The sequence below is a fragment of the Panthera pardus genome, unplaced genomic scaffold (assembly GCF_024362965.1).
Source record: "Panthera pardus isolate Hobbes unplaced genomic scaffold, ASM2436296v1 HiC_scaffold_13, whole genome shotgun sequence".
In the NCBI taxonomy this organism is placed as follows: Eukaryota; Metazoa; Chordata; class Mammalia; order Carnivora; family Felidae; genus Panthera; species Panthera pardus.
In genome coordinates this window covers 33,381,245-33,401,332 of record NW_026526688.1, presented here as the reverse complement: position 1 = coordinate 33,401,332, position 20,088 = coordinate 33,381,245, and the positions used below count along the sequence as shown (strand labels likewise).

General features: G+C 39.4%; 1 non-coding gene across 1 annotated transcript; it reads right to left on the bottom strand.

Annotated features, from left to right (window-relative positions):
• Nucleotides 1-18,500: 18,500 nt before the first annotated feature.
• TRNAQ-UUG (transfer RNA glutamine (anticodon UUG)) lies at nucleotides 18,501-18,585 on the bottom strand. The gene has a single exon. It is a non-coding gene; the product is annotated as a tRNA-Gln (tRNA).
• Nucleotides 18,586-20,088: the final 1,503 nt, after the last annotated feature.

Genomic DNA, 20,088 nt, shown 5'->3' with positions numbered 1-20,088 from the left:
GAGAGCACCAGGTCAGCCATATTAAAAGCTTTCAGAAGCACATGTTGACAAAGTGAGAGGAACAGAAAGATATCTGAGATGCACCCTGACTTGCAGAAATCACCAGGCTCAGGTAGGGGCTAATTCCAGCAAATTGTTGGGGGCCCTTGCTGGAAAAAGAGGTACAGAAAAGGAAGTATAACCTATTTTGTGGCCACGGAGTAGTAACGCAGGGGACTTACCAGGTTACAGTAAGAAATTTTATCCTAGTCCGAGCTTAATTATTCAGGAAGCCACAAACGGCACTGAGATCACAAGATGCTCTCAGAAGAAGGAAACTATCATTCCTGCACTCTGTGGCTCAATTAGGGAAACCATTAAAGCAGATTCTCATCAATACGAGGCTACCAATGAAACCTCAGGTGTCCCTATTTTCTTGAACCCACATAAATCTGATTATACGCAGACAACATGGGTTATACCAGCTCCTGTTCTGCTCATGGGAGAAAGGACAGGTTGGAGTTCTGCTCAAATAATAATCTGAACTAGAGGGAAAAAGGCTTAAAGCTAGAAACGTAAATATCATTGGGCTCATGTATCAAGTCACCTAATCACTTGTTCTTCAGTTGAAAAAATGGAAATTATTTTAGATAATTAAAGATGCTTTGATTGAAAATTAAAGAGAATTTAATTCTTTAAAAATTAAAGAGAATTTATGGGGCACTTGGGTGGCTCAGTCGGTTGAGCATCCGACTTCAGCTCAGGTCAGGATCTCGCTGTCCGTGAGTTCGAGCCCCGCGTCGGGCTCTGTGCTGACAGCTCGGAGCCTGCAGCCTGCTTCAGATTCTGTGTCTCCCCCTCTCTCACACACTGTCTCTCTCTTAAAAATAAATAAACATTTGAAAAAAAATTTAATTAAAGAGAATTTAATTCTTTAAAAATTAAAGAAATTTAATTCTTTAATTAAAAATTAAAGAGAATAAAATGCATTTGCTACATATTGACACCTAAAAAGTAAGAAGCAATAAACAGACATTAGAAATTTTAAGCTATTATTAGGCCTATTTAAAAAAAAAAAAAAAAAGGATGTGTTGGGGTATCTGGGTGGTTCAGTTCGTTAAGACTCTGATTCTGGCCCTCAGCTCAGGTCGTGGTCTCACAGTACGTGAGTTGGGAGTCCCACATCGGGCTCTGTACTGACAGCGTGGAGCCTGCTTGGGATTCTCTCTCTCCCTCGCTCTCTGCCCCTTTGCTGCTGGCACTCTCTCTCTTTCTCTCTCTCTCAAAATAAATGAATATACTCAAAAAAAATTTTTTTAAATACAAAATTAAAAAATGATATGTACTCCTATGGCAACAAGTGAACAAGACTCCCTTGCCCTCCTTATCTGCCCTCTTTTTTAGAGTAGCTAATCATGTTTTATAATTTTATTTTGTCTCCTTTGTTGGCTCTTTTAGCTATCATGTAGTATATAATTATTTATTAATTGCTCTAAGGATTACGACATGCACTGTTAACTTAAACATATTCTGCACGACCTCATGTATAATGTTGTAACTTTCAGACAGCGAATTCCATTTCTGCCTCTGCACTAATGTCATTGCCATACATTTTACTTCTCCATATGTTAGAAACCCTACAATACCATTTATTTCCTCCAAACCACCAAGCATCTTTTAAATAAATTAATACATTTTAAAATTCATTTATATTTGCTTACATATTTACCATCATGGCTTCTCTTTGTTGTCTCATGCAGGTCCAAATACCCTCTCATAAAATTTCCTTCATCTTGAAAGCAATTCTCTTCACATTTCTTGTAGTGAAAGCCTATGGTGATAGAACCTCTAGGCTTTCATTTATCTGAAAGTGTCTACCTTCATTTTTGAAAAATTTTTTTTCATGGATACAGAACTCAAAGGTGACAGTTTGGTTCCTCTTTCAAGCAATTTAAAAATGTTATTCTATGGCTTTCCAGTGCATTATTTCTGATGAGACATTGATGGTAATTTTGGCATTGTTCCCCTATAAGAAATACGGCTTTTAAGATTTTCTCTTTATCCTTGGTTTCCAGATATTTTACTATAGTTTAACCTGTTGTGGCTTTTTTGTGTGTATATGCTACTTAGGGTTGACATTTTTCATTAAATGGAAGTTTTGAAGTCAATATTTTCTAATTGTTTCTGTCTTTCCTCCTTTTGAGATAAAATTACATGTTATGCCACATGATATTTCACTTGATGTTGGTTCAGTTCACCTCATCTGTTGGTATTTTTCTCCACATGTTTCAGATTCAGATTCTATCCTCAAGATCAGTGACATTTTCCTCAGCCAGTTTTTAATCCTCCACTAAGCCCATCAGCAAAATTTTCATTTCAGATATTGTATTTTTTAATTCAAAAATCCCTACTTCATTCTTTTTTATAGTTTTTTTTTTATATATTGGGATTCTCCATCTCTTCTCTCATTTTGTGAATATTTTCCTGTGAGTCCTTGGACATAATAATAGCTGTTTAGAAGTCTTTGTCCATTAGTTCCAAATCGGTCATCTCTAGGTCTGTTTCTATTGACTTGTTTTTCTTGAGTGTGCGTCATATTCCCATTTCTCAAGGAATAGGTGGAACAAATTGAAAACAAATAGCAACACGGTAGACTTAAACCTAACCACATCAATAATTACATCAAAAAATAAGCAGAATGGAGGCTGCCCTTCAATTTAAAAGGTAAAAACCGTAACCTATTTCGACTGAGAAAGTAGGATATTAGAATGCCACTCCCTAGCAGTAAAAAAAATATATTAAGGCAATCCGCAAAATCATATCTTTTACTGAAACCATTAAAGCAGTGAAGTCTTAACACAACTTCTCAGCTCCAGAGGGTTAGCAAGCCCTTTAAGAAACACTCTTACCTGAACTGCTTGACTTTTTGCGGTCTACAAGAGGCACCTACCATGAAGAAAGAGGAAAACAACTGAAAGTTTCTCAAGTTCTTAAAGGTTAGACGTAGCATGATGGTTATAATCCCTAAGACCTTCACAGTTACAAAAGGAGTCATGGTCACTAGCCAGGTCTTTTCCATGGGCTTCTACTAGGTGCTCGCAGGAAACATGAGGGCAGAGTGGGACCTCAGAGAGTCCCCTTATTGTGCACAGGCACAAATCTCATCCTTTTCCTGGATCCTTCTCTCATACAAAACATTTGAGTTATTGGGGGAGCAATTGAAAAGCCTCTCATCAAGGAAAGATCCCTTGCCCCTGGGGAAGGGGTAGAAGCAAAAGCTAACTGCCACTGGGAAGTGGGTTGGAAACCCACTCTCCCCAGTCCCAGATAAGGGTACACCTGTCTCGAAGGAAAGCCTAGAAGCAAAAGCCTCTGCCAATGGAGGAGGGCCATAAAACCCCATGGACCCGAGATCTTGCCCTAATACATAGTTAAGATCTGTTATCATCGGTGAAAGGAGAAAAAGTGTTTTCCTCTAAGACATCCCACTGACATTTGACTGCCAAACGGAAGAGTGGAAAGAGAGGACAGGACGTGGGAGAAAGTCCCAACCCTAACGGTTAGACACATGGTGCCTGCCTAAGAAAAGGGATAGAGCAGGAGATCTAAGGAAAGGTCCAGTTTACTACAATGAATTTCGCACTCAGTAGCAAGCAATTCCAGTCTCTTGCTGGGTAAGGGACAAGAGCCTCGGGAGTTACACTCTTTATGACATAGGCCTTCTGGATCTGCTAAACTCTGAGGATGGAATGGAACCACTGAGGAACACTCCCTATCATTTCAAGGCACACACTAAACGCAAAGTGGCTCACGATTTGGAGGAATTTGACATCCGTAATACATTGGAGGTACTATATAGTAAAAGAAAAAGCCAAAAGAAGGTTAGCTACATGCTAGACCCACCCAACCACCCCCACTAATGGGCTAACAAAAGAAAAGACATGCCTATTTTGGAGTGTAAGTACTATGCACACTCTATTATGCTCTCCTGTTCTTTTATATATAATAACCAGCATTCAATCAAAAATTATAGAACACATCAAAAAATCGATATATTATATAGTATTTACATATGTGTGTATGTATAAATAACTTTTATTTATATTTATACATAAGTTCATATATGTATAAATATATTATGACCCATTTTTAAGAGATAAAGAATGGCAACAAAAACATACACACCCAGATGTTAGAATTATCATACAGGCTCTTTAAAATAACAACGAAGAATGTATTAAAGTATCTAGAAAAATAGGTGTAAATATTCATGAATATATGGGGAATTGACAAAAAAGGTTGAAAACTATTTTTTAAGAGTGAAATGAAAATGCTAAAAAATTAACTAAATCATGAAAAATCTACCTCTAACACCTTGCTTAATAATGAAAAAGTTAAATCTCTCCACCTAAACTCAGGAAGAAAGCAAGGATATTTACTCTTACAATTCTATTTGATATTATACTGAAGATCCTAGCTAGCACTAAAAGAAGAAAAAGACACATAAGCCATACAGGATAGAAAGTGAAAAGTAAAACTAGCTTTATTTGTAGACAACATAATTGGGTATGTAGAAAATCATTAAAAATGTAGAAAATAGGGCTAGCAAATAAATTTAGTAAGATCATAAAAGACTTAATATTTGAATAATATTAAAAAAAAACATTTGTTTGTAAAACAAGCAAAGAACAATTGGGCAAAGAAACTTTAAAATAACATTTTTTAAATTTAAAAACATATTTAAAAATATAAAATACTTGGACCTAATATAATAAAAGATACCTAATTCTTCTACATCAAAAACTATATCACATTGCTGAGAGAAATTTAAAAGATAAAAGCAAATGGAGAGGTAACCTTGTTTAGCTTTTGGAAGATTCAGTATTGTTAAGATGTCAGTTCTCTCCAGATTGATATCTAGATTCAACACATTTTCAGTAAAATCCCAGTAAGCTTTTTATAGAAATTGACAAGCTGATTATAAAATGGATATGCAAATGAAAGGACCTAGAACGGTTAAAACAATCTTGGAATTGAAGTTTCTAGTTGTAAGATTTGCATTCTTATGTCTAGATACTTAACATGACTTTATTTTTTTTTATTTTTTTAATGTTTATTTATTTTTGACAGAGAGAGAGAGAGAGACAGAGCACGAGCGGGGAAGGGCAGAGAGAGAGGGAGACACAGAATCTGAAGCAGGCTCCAGGCTCTGAGCTATCAGCACAGAGCCTGACATGGGGCTCGAACTCACAGACCGCGAGATCATGACTTGAGCTGAAGCTGAACATTCAACCAACTGAGCAACCCAGTTGAATTAAAAAAAAAAAAGAAATCTAAATACTTAAGATGAAGACACAATAATTAAAATAGTATGGCATTGGCAGAAGGCTGAAAAATAGATGAGGGAACAGAAAAGAAAGTACAAAAATGCACTCACATTTGTAAAGGCACAAAAACAATTCGGTGGGGAAAGAAAAGTTCTTCAACAAATTGTACTGAAAAAACTAGGTATCTATACGATTGAAACTCAATCCCTGTCTCACACCATATACAAAAATTAGTTTCAGATGGATCACAGACCATGTGAAAAAGCAAAAACTGTGAAGCTTCTATAAGAAAACATGGAAGTGTCCATAGATAAGTGAATGAATAAAGATATGGTATACATATACAATGGAATATTACTCAGCTATAAGAAGGAATGAGATCTTACCATTTGTGATAATATGGATGGATCTAGTGAGTACTATGCTAAGTGACATAAGTAAGACAATTAAAAACAAATATTACAAGGTTTCACTTATATGTAAAAACTAAAAATCAAAACAAACAAACAAACAAAAAAAACCAAATAGAAATAGTCTTATTGGGGCGCCTGGGTGGCGCAGTCGGTTAAGCGTCCAACTTCAACCAGGTCACGATCTCGAGGTCCGTGAGTTCGAGCCCCGCGTCAGGCTCTGGGCTGATGGCTCGGAGCCTGGAGCCTGTTTCCGATTCTGTGTCTCCCTCTCTCTCTGCCCCTCCCCCGTTCATGCTCTGTCTCTCTCTGTCCCAAAAATAAATTTAAAAAGTTGAAAAAAAAATTAAAAAAAAAAAAAAGAAATAGTCTTATCAATACAGAGAACAAACTAGTAGTTACCAGAAAGGGTGGGGGGGGGGGGGGTACAGACAAAATAAGGAATTAAGAGGCACAAACTTCCAGTTGTAAAATAGATAAGTCAGGAGTATAAAGAGTACACCATGATTAGAAAATATTGTCAATAATATTGTAATAACATTGTATGGTGATGGATGGTAACTACACTTATCATTGTGAGCATTAATGAATGTATCGAATTGTCAAATCACTATGAACAGCTGAAACTAATATAACATTTTGTGTCGATTATACTTCAATAATAACAATCATTTTTGAGAAAAGAAAACATGGGAGAATACCCTCATGACCTTGGGATAAGCAAAGATTTCTTGGGATACAGAAAGCACTAATCATAAAAATAATATTGATATATTCAGCTTCATCAAAATTAAATACTTCAGCTCACCAAACACCTATAATAGAATGAACACTTAAACCTCAAACGGTCAATTTTCACAATATATATATATGTCTGATAAAGAACTATTTTCCAGAATATGTTAAGAATCTCTATGCTTACTAGTGAAAAGACAACCCGATTTTTTAAGTGGTCAAAAAATTTGAATAGACATTTCCAAAAGAAAGATATGAAAACAGCCAATAAGCACATGAAGAAGCGCTCAACGTCATTAATCACGAAGGAAATTCAAATTAAAACCGTGGTGAAATACTACTACAAACTTACTAGAATAGCTAAAATTAAAGTCTAACACCCGTTGCTCTGAAAGTGCGCTAAATGTTGGATGTTGGTTAATTAACAGCAGTTGATACATGTTGGCAGGGATGTGGAACAATCTGACAGTTGCCCTTCCCAACCCCAAGTTTATATTCCGGTAGAGAGAGACAGACAATAAATTATAAATACAATAAAAATGGGTAAATGCATAAAATATGAAATAAGTAAATGTGGAGCATATCAGAAATTGATAAACGCTGTGGAGAATAATGGGCAGATGATGAGAGATTGGGAATATGAATGATCTGCGATAGCGTGGGTGGAAATTCCAAGTGGGGGATTAGCATTACGGGTTTCCCCCACTATCCAAAAGTAGAATGTTCCTATGAAAACTTTCATAAGCCTGACTGATGTAAAGTAAAGAAGCAATTACCATTCATTTACATGGGAACGTTTTTGAGCACTCCCAGATGCTAAAAATAACCTCTCTTAGTCTTGATCTTGCTAACAGGTGCACGAGATAAGTCACGCTATAACACAGATGCTCACAGACAAAATTCCAAGCGATGGTTCCAGGGAGGGAGTGTGGTTCCCAGGGAGGGAGCTTGGCGGTGCCCCCTTCGCTGCCAGGGGGTGTGCTACCTCTATAATGACTCACAAGTGCTGAATGCTAATTTTGCTTTTCGCCTTTTTTCATAAAAGCCAAAATCCTCGTCAGATTTCTCTTGGTTCGTGAAAACAGATACTAATGTAGGTCTTTTGGAAAAGGCAAAGTGGTATAATGCAAACTTCTGAAAAGCAGGGATATTGCCTGAAAAGGTGATGTTTGAGAAAAACTGGAAGAAGGTAAGGGATAGAGGCAAGGGAGGAGCATTACACACAGAATGAAGAGCCGGATCCTAAAATAGAAGTGTACCCGGCATGTTTGAGAAACAGCACGGAGGCCAGGATGGCTGGAAGGGAGTGAGTAGGAGAGAAAATAAAAAGAGACAATAATGTACCTGGCATGCAGGAAAAGCAAATCATTTACAGCCTTTTAAGCCTTGAAAGGTTTTCAGAATAAGAGTGATAGGATCTGGATTATGTTTTCAGAGAGCCAATCTGATCTGTGAACTACAGTTAGACAAGGATGATGCTGATGATGCTAATAATGGTGGTGGTGATGATGATGGATAGATAAATATGGCTTTATACACACACACACACATCTATCTTTTTCATAAAAAGACGCTTCTGATTATTTGTCTCCTTGTCTTTCAGAGTAACAGTCCTATTTAACGTAAGTGGGAAGGTCAATGTAGTTTACTCAGCAAACGTGTAACAGGTCTCCCTAGGTGTGGCACTATCCATGGTACTGAAGATGCTGAGGAAACAAGTTAAAAGGTTATTTCTGTTATGGCGAAAACCAAGAAATAGCAAACCAGAAAATACACAAAACAATCAGTTATAATAAATACGGCGGAGGGAAGTAGACAGGTGAGGTAGAAAGTGACATGATGGCTGCTTTAAAGATGAAGAGGGGAAGCCACTCCGAAAAAGAGCAATTAAGCTAAGACCTAAGACTCTAATATGGTCAAGGGAAGAAGAACAGAGGGAATCCCTTATGCACAGATCTTAAAGCAAGAAAAATAAACTTATCCTGATCAAGTGACTCAGAATTACAGTGGCATTAGATCGTATTAGTTTTGGGGAAACTGGAGGCTGAAGCAGGGCCCGGATTATGTGGTTTGAACTCGGACAATAGTAAAAGAGACAGTGTGGACAGACTGAGTTCAGGATGTGACTGGGTGGGGCACCTGGGTGGCTCAGTCGGTTAAGCATCTGACTTCGGCTCAGGTGATGATCCCACAGTTCATGGGTTTGAGCCCCGAGTCAGGCTCTGTGCTGACAGCTTAGACCCTAGAGCCTGCTTCGGATTCCGTGTCTCCCTCTCTCTGCCCTTCCCCACATGCTCTCTGTCTCTTTCTCTCTCAAAAATAAATAAACCTTAAAAAAAGAATTCTTTTTCTTTTTTTTTAAACAATGGGACTGGGTAGAACTGAGAAAGGAAGTCTGAGGCTTTTATATGGACTTGGTCACCTATGCCTTTTGTTCTAGGACTTGCTACAGAGAAGATGGCCTTCAAGCCCATGGAAACTTCAAATGCTTGCGCTTATTTGGTAAATATCTATGTCTAAGGCATAGTTTGAAATTCCATGCAGTCGCCTCTCATGAGTGCTGAAACTCCCTAGGAAAACTCCAGAGAGCAGGATTTTTTTTTTTTTAATAAAGCAGCTTCTTTTTTTTTTTTCTTGCCTCGGAAACTGGGACAGCATGCCCTGGGTTTCCTTGCCAGGTCAGTGGCATCTGAAGTAACAAGGTGAAAATCAGTGCAGCCCAAAGAAAGAGGACAGTGTACAAGCAGAACAGAGCAAAGGCTCAATTTATCCAGCATCACTGAGGAATCACGATTCTGTGCGAGTGCTTTTTCCAGTTATCACCGAGCTAAAAACGAACAAAAAATTAAAAAAACAAAAACAAAAACAAAAAACAACCTTCTCAAAGGAAGCAGCCCTACTCACGTTAGACTTCTTTAACAGTTTTATTGAACAGAGCATAGATTTTAGAGTCAAACTGGTGTAAATGCAAATGCCAGCTGTTCCCTGTGCATTATGTATCCATGAGCCAGAGCACTTGAATTCTCTAAACATCCATTTCCTCATTTACAAAAAAAAAAAAAAAAAAAAACGTATCCTCGGCATGTGTTAGTTGTGGGAATTAAAGGAGCTAATTTGTAAAGAAACTGGGCATCAAATGTCAACACTTTCTGGCGGCCAGTGGGTATTTTGTAATGTCATCCTGGAGGAAACAGGCACTGTTAAGTTGTACAAGGAATACAAATCATGCAGCTGGAATATAACGTGATTGAGAAGTCTTTCTTTAACAGCTGGCGTGCAAGAGAAAATCACAGCAGAGTCCCCTGCGACTTTCATTGTTAGAAAACCCACATGCTAATAACAATAAGAATTGTCTCATTTATTCTCAAGCACGGAGGTTGTTGCTGACTCCTTATTAATAGTTGCAAGAAGTAAATAAATCACGTCACAGAGAGAACAGATGCTGGAGTTGGGACATTTCCCCCCCAGGAAGCTCTCCAACCCCTTACTTCGCTTCCAAGACTTCATACAGTTGAATTACACTAAAAGTCATCATCAAATATTGACATGATCAATGAAATAATAAATGATCAGAGAACCATCAGAGGTAAAGGAGAGGGGGAGAGTAATAACAATTATATGTTGCATACAAGGCATGAGCCACATGCTTTGCTGGATCATTTGAATCCTTCCACCAGCTCTTAAGGAGGATGCCATTCACCATTTTGCAGAAGAAGAAACCATTGCAGGCAGGGGATAGGTAATGTGCCCAAGGTCACACAGCTGTTAAAGAGGCAGAGCCAGGATTTGGACCCAAGACCGTCCGACTCCAAAGCCCAGGTGATTTCCACCACACCAGGAGAAAAGGAATCACCATCCTGGGCAGTTTCACAGAAAGACAACCAGCAACTTCAAGGATGGCTATGATTTTTTCTTATTTACTTTTTAATTTACATCCAAGTTAGTTAGCATCTAGTGCAGTAATGATTTCAGGAGTAGAATCCACTGATTAATCCCCTACATATAACACGCAGTGCCCATCCCAGTGAGTGTCCTCTTTAATGCCCCTTGCCCATTTAGCCCATCTCCCCACCCACAACTCCTCCAGCAACCCTCAGTTTGTTCTCTATATTTAAGAGTCTCCCGTGTTTTGACCCCTTCCCTGTTTTTATATGGTTTTTGCTTCCCTTCCCTTATGTTCATCCATTGTGTATCTTAAATTCCACATATGAGTAAAATCATAGGATATTTGTCTTTCTCTGACTAATTTCGCTTAGCATAATACCCTCTAGTTCCACCCACGTAGTTGCAAATGGTAAGATTTCATTCTTTTTGATTGCCAAGTAATACTCCATTGTATATATATATATACCACACTTTCTTTATTCATTCATCCATCGATGGACATTTGGGCTCTTTCCATACTTTGGCTATTGTCAATAGCGCTTCTATAAACATTGGGGTGTACAGGGTGTACATGCCCTTTCAAAACAGCACACCTGTATCCTTTGGATAAATACCTAATACTGTGATTGCTGGGTCATAGGGAAGTTCTATTTTTAATTTTTGGAGGAACCACCCATACTGTTTTCCAGAGTGATTGCACCAGTTGGCATGCCCACCAGCAGTGCAAAGGGTTCCTCTTTCTCTGCATGCTCGCCAACATCTGTTGTTGTCTGAGTTGTAAATTTTAGCCATTCTGACAGGTGTAAGGTGGTATCTCATTGTGGTTTTGATTTGTATTTCCCTGACGATGAGTGATGTTGAGCATTTTTTCATGTGTCGGTTGGCCCTCTGGATGTCTTCTTTGGAGAAGTGTCTATTCATGTCTTTTGCCCATTTCTTCACTGGATTATTTGTTTTTTGGGTGTTGAGTTTGATAAGTTCTTTATAGATTTTGGATACTAACCTTTTATATGATATGTCATTTCCAAATATCTTCTCCCATTCTGTCAGTTGCCTTTTAGCTTTGTTGATGGTTTCCTTCCCCCCGTGCAGAAGCTTTTTATCTTGATGAGGTCCCAATAGTTCAATTTTGCTTTTGCTTCCCTTGCCTCCGGAGACGTGTTGAGTAAGAAGTTGCTGTGACCGAGATCAAAGAGGCTTTGCTTGCTTTCTCCTCTAGGATTCCAATGGCTCGCCGTCTTACATCTAGGCCTTTTATCCCTTTGGAGTTTATTTTTGTGTATGGTGTAAAAAAAGTGACCGAGGTTCATTCTTCTGCATGTCGCTGCCCAGTTTTCCTGACACCATTTGCTGAAGAGACTGTCTTTATTCCATGGGATATTCTTTCCTGCTTTGCCAAAGATTATGGACATGCACTTGTGGGTCTATTTCTGGGTTCTCTATGCTTTTCCATTGATCTGTGTGTCTTTTTTTTTTTTTTTTTTTTTTTGTGGCAGTACCATACTGTCTCGATGATTACGGCTTTTTAATACATCTTGAAGTCTGGGATTATGATGCCTCCAGCTTTGGTTTTCTTTTTCAGGATTGCTTTGGCTATTCGGGGTCTTTTCTGGTTCCATATGACTTTTAGGATTGTTTGTTCTAGCTCTGTGGAGAATGCTGGTGCTTTTTTGATAGGGAGTACATTGCTTTGGGTGGTATCGACACTGTAACAAAATGTGTTCTTCCAAAGGGATGGGTGTGATTTTAAAAAGAAAGTGAATATTCACTAAAAAAATTATAATGTAAAAGCTTTGCTTTTCTTTGTTACATAGCCTTTCCATTGGATGTTGTGTAGCGGTACATAGTTAGCATTATCACCCTCTGCTCTTCCCCCTGCCCTCTGCCACTTGGATTCCTTAGTGGCTCTCACCCTGGTCGTCTGAATGGGTCCTCTGCACACAAGATGTAGAGCATCACCTTCACCTTCCATCCACGTCCACCTTGTCAAGGCCCGTCTACTTGGCATTCTTACTCTAAATCCTTTCCTTCTTGGTCATTCCCATAGGACCACTCAACTCTGACTCACAACCCACAGCCAGGATGGAAAGACAGCTTTTCCCAAAGTCAGAAAGGATAGCAGTGTCTCTACAAGAAGTTCTCAGTGAGAGAGCAGTGCAAAGACCCCTGGAGAGCAAAGGGGTTTTTTTTCCTTTCATCAAAAATCCTCAAGCAGTGATTCACATCATGCTGGGAATTGCAGTCACCCAGGGACTTCAGAAACACCATAATATATTTAGTTAGAACTCTGCGGAAACCCTCTCTCTCTCCATGAAAATCCTGAGGCACAGGACTACTTAACTTTCTTCCGGACAAAAGTTAGATTCATTTTTCAGGAAATTATACCTTTTATTATTGTGCTGCGCTCATTTAAAAATTATCCAGGGCTTATCTCAAGAAAATTTAACTGGCAAAAGGCTTATCGGGTGCCTCCTGAGACTCACCCATCACAGCTGCAGCCCACGAATGCTTAGTCACAATATCACGTCAAGGGAGAAAAAAAAGGGAAGAAAATAAGAATATAGTGTCTTTTATAATTTCTACAGATAATTCAGTACAAAACAACTTTATTCTCTTTTGGAGAAGATATTAAAAACAATAACTCTGCTTTCTCTCCTCACAATATCTCATATTCGAATCGTCTCTTTTAGTGTTCCAAAATGCTTTCATAACCCATTGTATCGCTTTATGTTCAAGTCACAGAATAGAGGAAAAGGAATATTATCCGTATTTTATTAGTTAGGTGAGGCAAGGGGCACTACGGGATGCCCCAAAGTTCACATGGCTGGTTAGTGACAGAGCCAGTCTAGAGCATTTATTGTAACTTCTGAAACTATTTTCTCTCTTAGACTTCTTATTCTTCCTACCCCCTTTCCTATTTCTATGAAAGGAACCATTCTGTAGTCATTCGACAAATATTTGTTGGGCAGCTATTATTTGACAGGACCAGCTCTAGGAGGCAGAAGTACATTGGTGAAGACAGGTAATCTCTCTACTCTCAGGAAACATACTTTCTAGTGGGAAAGACAGACAAAACAAAGCAGATTCAAAAACCAAGGAAAGATCGAACAGTACTAAGCGCTCTGCCATTTGTGTTGGCAAATGGCTGGGCACCATTTTTAGTCGAGGTGGATGGTGCACCACCACCCTCCCTGTTCCCAGGGTTTGTAACCTCGAGCCCTTTGTCCCTTATAGCTCCTATCCTACCTATTGTCATTGTCAAATGCTATCACTACACTTAGCAACTGCTCGATGTTTCCCCTCCCTTCCAGTCCCGTGATCACTCCCTTGACTCAGACCTTTGGTCTCTGTCAGGTGACGTCTCCACCACTTGTCCAGCTGCCTTCATGCTTCCAGTCTCTCCAACACACCTTTCCTAGTCTTACCAAATTGGTCTTTGCAAAACCCATGTGGTAAAACCCATGAAAAAAGAAAACTTTAGTATAGAATTCAAGATTCTATCCACTCTGATCCAATCTTCTCTCCTAAAGTTATTCGTCAGCAAATGAAACCTCTTACCCTTCTTCATACGATGCTTCCACCTTTCTACTTCCACACCATTGTTCCTGTCACTCCTTCTGTTTCAGATCCCCGGGCCCTCCCAGCCTGTCTCTAAAGCCTGTTTTTCCATGACCAGCTTCAAGGACATCTGCTCCAGGAATGAATGAGTAAATGCATGGATGAATAAAATGGACTCTGGTGACTCCCCTACTCTGCCTTTGTCATTTGATTAGGTTTTTGCCAATTAGCACTTTGTCTCCTATCTTGCCCTTTACCTCTCCAGGTGACTATGATTTTCCCCCACCCTTTCATCAGCACATAGGCTAATTCGGTTCTGTAATGTTCCTTATTTGCTTCAGGTTGTCAGCTATAGACTTCTGCTATAGCTTCTGCTCCTTCTGCCTCATGTCCCCCAGTGCAAAAACAGCTTGCCCCAGTGTGATCTCCCACTGATGGCACCTACACCCCAGGAGTAGATTCAGAATTCAGACCTTTTCTGACAGTGCTTTGGGATTCCCATAAAACTCAAACAGATCTCAAACTTCATATCCTTTCAGAGCCTCCTGTGGTACTTTTTTTCCTCTGAAGGCTCAGCAAAAATGCTTTCAGGAGCACCTGAATGAAAGGGACGGGGGAGCACGGTGAATAGTTTCTATAGGAAATCAATGGCTTCTAAAAATATCCCGCATGAAATCCCTGAATGAAGCATTGCTAGTCTTGGCAGAAACCTTTGGGGAGCTCATGGGCTTTGGCTGTGAGTCTCATGGGGACAGTTCCCAGAGTGGAGGGTATTTTTCTTTCAAACAATGACTTTGCTTGCATTGTGTGCTGCAGCTGATATTTAGACCTCTCGGATAGGAATATGCTCCGATCTGCATAATGCTGTATTCACGTGACCATTGATGAGTGAAGACTCAAGAGGAAAACTTTAAGGCCAAAATGGTTGGGAAAATGCCTGGGTCCTTCAGGGCTCGATTTCACAAAGCTTGAGATCATGCCCTGGGCCGAAACCCGGAGTCAGAGGCTGAACTGACTGAGCCACCCAGATGCCTCATGCCCTTGGTTTTCATAGTGAGCAAGGAAGCTGCTGACCGTCATGACCGCAGTCACCAGCCACCTCCACATCCCCTCATTCCCTAAGTAGCTCTCCCTCTAAGTCTCCACAATGGCTACTTCAATACTTATCTACTCTCTTTAAATCATCTGTCCACTTCATTGTCACAGCCATCTTCCATTTCACTGGAGAAAATGGGAGTCTGCAGGCAGGAATTCTCTCAGCCGTGCACGGCCCCATCTGTAGTTGGGTCCCGATCTCCATCCCGTCCCTCTTCTTCTCCTTACAGTGTGAGAGCTGCTCTGTTCCCTGCCTAACATTCACTTCTCCCCCCGTACTCCAGATCTGACCCCCTCCTTCATCAAATATCCTTATATCTCTTTTTCTGTTGGCCTCTTCCCACTCAACAGGAAGAAAACATGCTCACTTTGCACACATACTGGACACACAGAAAAGCAAAAGCAGAAAAACCACAAAACTGTTCACGACGCAGCCTCTGTCGTCTCACTGTCGCCTTCCCTTAGCTCCCTATCTCACTGAAATCTGTCTTCTCCCCGGTACCCTACTGAAACTGCTGATGCTAAGTATTGCCCCGGGTCTGACTCTCTTCATTCGCCACATTTTCTTAAAATAAACTCAAGCAATCTTATTGCCTTGATGTTCACCTATTTGCTGATGACACACAAGTCTCTCTAATCTCTGTTCAAAGCAACAACAAATGGAAGCCAGCCTTGAAAATTCCCTGAACAGACAAAACCAGTTTAGTCACAAACAAAGCTTAATTTTGCTTATTTTTCGAGGCAAACTTGACCTGGGTCATTTCCTGATTATGTCTCTGAAATCATAAGCAAAACTTAAACTTTTTCCCAAGGTTGATACGAGGTAGCAACAGCTGGCTAATTCCTAATCACTGAAGAAAATCCTACTATTACAGCCAATCACTGTGAAGATTGACTGATTTCTCCCTCTACAACAATATATCTGTGAGGGGCGCCTGGGTGGCTCAGTTGATTAAGCATCTGGCTCTTGATTTCGGCTCAGGTCATAATCTCACAGTTTGTGGGTCGAGCCCCGTATCCAGCTCTGTGCTGAGAGTGCGGAGTTCGCTTGGGATTCTCTCTCTTTTTCTCCCTCTCTCTCTCTCTCTCTGCCCTCCCCCACTTGTTCTATCTCTCTCTTTCTCTCTCTTTCGCTCTGTCTTTCATTTCCCTCTCTCTCTCAAAATAAATAAATAAACCTTTAAAAATAAATATATATATATAAATATATTTATATATATTTATATATATATATATATATACCCCGTGAACCTTACTTAAATATATTTATAAATATAAATATATATAAATATATTTATATATATAAATATATATAAATATATTTATATATATAAATATATATATATATATATATATATATATATACCCCGTGAACCTTACTCTATGCTTTGGCTTGAGTGCTTCCTGTTTCCAAACTGTGTTTTTGATGTGTGCACCTAACCTTTTACTATTTACTACTTCAGCGATTTGTTGCCTTTAACTCTGTTATTCTGGAACTTTTGACATTTCTTGATGTCAGAAGCAGGATCCAGACAAGACCCTCCATGACTCCCAAGGCGTTGAACAAACAGGTGCTTAGGTACCCAGAGTCCATTGAACTCACTGCTTTCTTACCAAGACTTTCTGAGGGTAAGTCTCCCTCACTCCTTGTGTTTTGAGTGCTCGAACTTTATTTTGCATGCCTGCATTTTGTTTAAACTTCTTGATAAGTCACCCTGTTCTGTAAAAGAGGGAAAAACACGTGGTCCCTTGTGCTTTCCAATAGCTATGGAAACAGCGGCCCTCATAATCACAACATCTTAAGGAACCTGGTTCTCTCTAGCCTAGGGACCAGGATCTTGTGTTTCTTCTGGAAAATGGGTAAAGCTTTGGACTTGCAGTGGCAACATCGGAGAACGTTTAACTTAGATAAGTCCACCTTAAGGGGCACTCTTAAAAGAGGATTCCACACCTCTCAGAGACAGTGAAATGCATTCTTTCACTGACACGCAAAAGATTTGGAAGACAACATGACTAAAAACATCTCTGGAAGAATCCTCAGAGTAAGTAGCAAATAAAGAAAATCTGTAGTAAAAACTTGGAGCATCAAAGTAGGTACCCTTAACTTTAGTCTATTTGCCAGAAATACAATTTAGATCCAACATGATGTTGAGTCTTGCACCAGAGATGCGGCTAAAATGTTTTAAGCAAAAGCTGTGAAATCTCTGTGTCTGGTGGTATGTTTATGCATGTATGTTATAAATACGTGATGCTCTTCTGCCTCTAGATAATATTATCAAAATAAATGTCTTCAGAGCCCCTGTTTAACTGGTTTAAAGGAAACTAAGCATTTACTAAGTTAAGCTAAGCAATGGATATTTATTGAGTATCTAAATCATTTCCAAATAGGATAAACATTAAATGCTAGACATTAGTTTGACTACTTTTTGACTTTTTAAATTGTTTACAAGAAGAAAAAATAAGCTAAAGAAATTTACTTGCCAATTGCATTGCAATAAATTCTCACCAGAAATTTAACCAGATCTTTTTTATTTTTTTTTTTAACGCTTATTTATTTTTGAGACAGAGAGAGACAGAGCATGAACAGGGGAAGGGCAGAGAGAAAGGGAGACACAGAATCTGAAACAGGCTCCAGGCTCTGAGCAGTCAGCACAGAGCCCGATGCGGGGCTCGAACTCACGGACCGTGAGATCATGACCTAAGCCGAAGTCGGACGCTTAATGACCGAACCACCCAGGCGCCCCTAACCAGGGCTATTTTTAAGCCGTTTGTCCTTCACGGGCAGTAATTATTTTACTCTGATGCTTTTGAAGAAGTGTTCCTATGAAAGTACTTCATCCTCAAAGAAATTCATGGAAAAGACCCTGACAAGTAACACGGAACTGGAGGTAAGAATTTCTACTGGGGATAATGGAAAACCGATTAATTTATAAAACTGCCTACCCAAAATGAAGCAAAATAAGGATTAATCACATAGCACTAAATGAACTGATGAAGATGATTGGAATTTTTATGACTAAATTTAAAACATTCCTGGTTCTTCAATGTTTTGTTTGCGAGATTTAAAGGATCTCTTTTTCCTCTCTTTTAAGCTACCTACAACTCACAGCAATTTGGTAAAACGTATCGTTGCAACAAACGTTGAAATATTTATGTTTTTCTCCCTACCTGATACCTCCAGAATTTACAAACTCTTATTAAAGAGTTAAAAATATTCTTATTTTTCATGACGGTATATGTATTCCCATAAATTCAATAAGAATCTGTTCTCTTTGTAAAAGGACACAACTGGACAAGTCCTTGGCTTGGCTTTCGATTCTCAAGAGGCTTTTTGAAAGGCCAATCTGAAATTCCTTATGAAAAGTTCCAGCAAAGTAGATTTTTTTTAAATTTTTTTAATGTTTTATTTATTTTTGAGACAGAGAGAGACAGAGCATGAACGGGGATGGGTCAGAGAGAGAGGGAGACACAGAATCTGAAACAGGCTCCAGGCTCTGAGCAGTCAGCACGGAGCCCGACGTGGGGCTCGAACCCACGGACCGTGAGATCACGACCTGAGCCAAAGTCGGACGCTCAACCGACTGAGCCACCCAGGCCCCCCAGCAAAGTAGATTTTTAAAAGCCTGTGTGGTCTTTTGTGTTCTTTGGGTAAATACCTACTAGTGCAATTGCTAGATCATAGGGTAGTTCTATTTTTAACTAAAGAATGCAAAAATATTAATTCAAAGGGATCCATGTACCCCGATGTTTATAGCAGCATTATCTACAACATCCAAATTATGGAAACGGCTCAGGGGTCCGTCGACCGATCAATGGATAAGTTGTGGTATATATATCTGCAATGGATATAGTCAGTCATAAAAAAGAATGAAATCTTGCCATTTGCAACAGTGTGGATGTTACTAGAGAGTATTATGCTAAGCAAAATAAGTCAGGGAAAGACTAATACCATATGATTTCGCGCGCATGTGGATTTTAAGAAACGAAACAAATGAGGAAAGAGAAAAAAGAGAGAAAGAGGCAAGCCAAGAAACGGACTCTTAATTCTAGAGAACACACTGATGGTTGTCAGAGGGGAAGTGGGGATGGGGGGTGGGTGAAATAAGTGATGGGGATTAAGGGCCGCACTTGTCACGATGAGTACTGGGTGATGTATGCGGTTGTTGAATCACTGTATCGTACCCTGGAAGCTAATATTATACTGTATGTTAACTAACTGGAATTTAAATAAAAACTCAACAAAATAAAAAAGTAAAAGCCTATATGGTCAGTCACCGTTCTTGCTGCATTTACATAAACAATCAGGCCAAGTTTTTCCAAACTAGGCTTAACCTGCAAACAAATTAGTCTCAGAGCCATTATCTTTGATAGACGTGGGGTTGATTCTACAGAGAAAAATTATGTTTCAGCAATGCACCTTTGCAGATATCAGATTCTAGTGCTGCTAATTGCCTTTGAGGTCTCATTTTCTACCCGGAGACTGGACTGGATCCTGAATTATTCTAGTTCCCCCCAATATTTGGCTAGAACTCTCCAAATGAACATTTCCAATTTTCTCCCACTTTTTTGACTTACAACCACTGTGAAACTCAAACTGCCCCTTTCCTCTGAAGCCATGCAAGCGAAAGCTGGACAGCTTGATGTAAATTTCAGAGAAATCACCACAGAAGCTCGCAGGTGGACAGTCTTCATGCCTATTGCCATGTGGCCACTCCGGAAGGTCACCAGAGACACTGAAACTGCACACCAGGGAAATATGTCAAAGTGCCACTGCCTGCCTTCGCTCCATCTGAAGATGTTTAGACCCGACCCCTAGATAGCTCCTCGACTGGTTGCTTTCCAAACTCAGAAAGCGAATTTCTAATTTTCTCAAACTATTAACCTTTGGAGGGTTTTTTTCCCCTTAGAAATGCATCTCATTAAATCACCGGATTCCTCCTATCGCATAGAACCTAATTTAGGGGAAAGCTTACCTGCAACAGTGCCTCTTGAAATAAAATATCCTATTTCTTCTGTCCTGAAGTTATCACGAAGACACGTGATCGCTAATATATCATACTGTGCCTATGTAAAAAAAAATTTTTTTGATTATAACCATT